Source organism: Nipponia nippon, unplaced genomic scaffold (assembly GCF_047370975.1).
Source record: "Nipponia nippon isolate SJK-2023a ecotype South Korea unplaced genomic scaffold, ASM4737097v1 scaffold_45, whole genome shotgun sequence".
NCBI classification, from domain to species: domain Eukaryota; kingdom Metazoa; phylum Chordata; class Aves; order Pelecaniformes; family Threskiornithidae; genus Nipponia; species Nipponia nippon.
This window is the reverse complement of record NW_028262364.1, coordinates 679,341-682,500: the sequence shown is the minus strand read 5'-3', so window position 1 is coordinate 682,500 and position 3,160 is coordinate 679,341.

Genomic DNA, 3,160 nt, shown 5'->3' with positions numbered 1-3,160 from the left:
TCGCAGGGGGTCGTGGGGATGAAGGCTGATGACTCTTCTTCGTCACCGCTAGTAACCCCTTGTTCTTGTGCAGACTCAGCTGCTCCTTGACTCTTGTCCAAACTGCAGGGTCGGTTTCAGCTGGTTTTTAGGACAAGTTTCTGTTCTTATCAGGAACTGTCCTTTGCTGAGAGATTGCAAGACTCCTTACTTCAAGACTTTTGTATAAGAGTTACAACCTTTATAGTTACACTCTAAAGCCCCTTTTCACTGGGAACTTTGTAAGCAGGCTCAGATACACAATTACAAACTGAACCCTCCAGCTCCACAGCCCACTTCCAAGGCGCTCCTGCTGGTGTTGGACAGGCATCCTGCAGAGCCAGCAGTTCTGCCTCGGCACCACCGTGAGGAGGAGATACTGATTGTCACAGGCACCTTCAAGTGTATCCCACAGCGGGTAGTGTTCGGGACATGGAGCTTGTTGCAGAGGATTGCCCTTAACCTCAGCCTGAGAGCCTTTGGTGTTGGAGTGAAGTGCAGGAGACAGGAGAGAAGCTTGAGCTGGGCACTTGCTGCAAGGCAGAGGTGCGAGTCAAGGTCAGAGCTCAGGAGTGAGGCACCAAGAGATGTGCTAAGTTGGCCTGCGGGGCTGAAGGTCTGAGGTGAGCGAGAGCTGGAAGGAGGCCTCTGGGCATGAGGTCCTGGGCCCAGCGTGGCCCCAGGGAGGCTGTAGGAGCTGAGACAGCTGTGAAAGTCCATGTTCACAGGCTTCAGAGGCAGAGAGGAAAGGCTCAGGCCTCTTCCCTGCCCCAGCTGGGGACCGTTGTGGCAGCTGGAGTTGTATTGCAAGGGAAGTGCTGGCAGGTTTGCAGTCCTTGGAGCAGCAGGGAGAGGGGTTTGCTCCACCCTCTGGGCTGTGCTTTGGAGGCCTCTTTGATCTGGCAGAGGCAGAAGAAGAGGTGAATTTACAAGCATCAGGTCCCTCCTGCTGGCAGGTCCCTGGGCACCCCATGAAGGAACAGCGTGACATGGTCCTGATTTTCCTGGCAGCTCTGGTGGCACTGGCAGACTTTGGTGAGATGCGACTTTCAGGCTGGGGAGAATGAGGCAAGAGTTTGCGCAGCTGGTGGTGGGGAAGCGGGCAGACGTGAGTGCTGACTCCCTGGGGGATCTGGGAGTGTTTCTGTAGGGAGAGCAGGGGCTGCGGGCGGGTACGGGTTATAATCTGGGAGATGTCAGGAGTAATGGGCATCAGAGGAGGAATAAGATCTCACCTTCAATTTGCAGGTCCTGAGCATTCCTGCATGTCCTGCTAATAGAGGTGAAACCTGAAAGAGGGAAAGATGCCAGGGAATGGAGCGATGCAGCATATAGGAGGAGCGTCTCTCTTAGATGTATTGGATACAATGCTGCCAATCTCTGTAGGGATGGTCGTAAACCTTGGGGGACAAACAGAGAAGGCTAACTGGGTGCAAGAAGAGCTGAAATGCCGTACAAGGGCAGGGCAAGGGCAGAGGATGCGGTGTGCCATATGGAGGAACTGTTAGAGCAAGAAGATATGGTGAGAGGAGGGAGAGGAACAGCTCCCATCTGCTGCTGCTGAAGGAGAGACGAGCAGTTAACACAGCTCAGAGGCAGATAGGGAGAGAATCAGTGGACTGAAAGAGCAGTGGGAATGGCTGCAAAGCAGGATGATGGGGGGGGTGAGGAGTGGCAAGAAGCTGCAGCAAGAAATGTGCAGGGACAAAGAGCTCAGCCTGGCAGAGGCTAGGAAAAGCTGATGAAGTGGTAGACGGACAGGTAGACAGGCAAGCAAAGCTGAAAGCCCTTTCTGGCTTTACAGGTCATGGCCAAAAGGACTCCGTGCTCCAGTTCCCACCAGCAATGACCATCCAGGTGGGACACAAGGCAACTCTGCACTGCAATTTCACCACCAGCTATAGCAACCCCTACATCCTCTGGTACCAGCAGCGCCAGACCCACTCCCCTCAGATGCTGCTGCGGGTGGACAAACGGAACCCTCGGGTGGATTCAGGGAGGTTCTCCTCCGTGCTGTCTGTGGAGACCTCCCAGGTGCTTCTGCAAGTGCGGGATGCCGAGCTCCAGGACAGCGCTGCCTATTTCTGTGCACTGAGCCCACACTGGTGCCCACAGCTTGCAGCACTGCGCAGAAAGGTGGGGGTGCTGTGCGGAGCGGTTCCCTCCCTGCCACTGCTTGCCTGTAGCTCTGAGCTCAGCCTGCCCAGCGGTGGCACCTGGGGGCTGTGGTGAGGCTGGGCCTCTGCCTCCTCAGCCTCTGCTGCTCTGAAGCACGTGCCACCGTGACTTTCATGGCTGCATCTATATCCAGGGTTTTTGATGATGAAAAGAGTCCAAGAAAGCTGACTTGGTGGCTGCACCCTAAACAAGCCAAGCCAGGCTTGTAAATGCCCTCTCCTTAAAAGAGCTGGGACACTGGAGTGAGTACTCAGGGCAAGTGACCTATCAGCTTGTCTGCTTGTTCCCTTTCCCTCTGCCTCCACTGATGGCCACAGCTGGAGAACAAAGCTTGTGGCAGGAGGCACAGCTGATCGTATGGTTTTGCCAGGTGGCCATAGCAGCCCAAGAAGGGAGGAGCCCTTCCTTGCCCTGCATCTGGCTGTCAGCAGGTGGATGCAGGAGGTTGGTGAATCACCTCCAGAAGCACCACTGCTTCCAGAAGGGAGGAGTAGACGTGCAGTCTGGACTCAATCATCTCACTTGGAGAGCTCTACACTCAGGTGTCATCAATCCCACACTGCTCATAGAAGTGTATCTGCCATGTTGATGCCTCCTCCTTCGGAAGTGGTCACACGGGCTCCCTTCGCTGTCAGTGTGCAGAAAGAAGAGCTTGGAGAACATGATTCATCTGTTCTGAAATGAAAATGGGAAGGGGAAAACAAGTGCCCTTTAGAAGTTGCTCCCCAGCCAGCATTTCACAGCGCTGCAGTTTGGGGACTTTGCCAATCACATTGAAGTGTTTCCACCGTTTCCCTCAGCTCCCACATGCTTAGCTCCAATTTCCATGTTTGATGCATTCAGCAGCATGGGCGACTTTTCCCTGCTACTCCTGCCCATGCCTGCTGGCCATGGCCTCTCCATTGGGTGGTGGAGGGGAGAGGAAGGAGCAGTAGCAGCTATGGGCCATTCCAAAGGCTCTTCC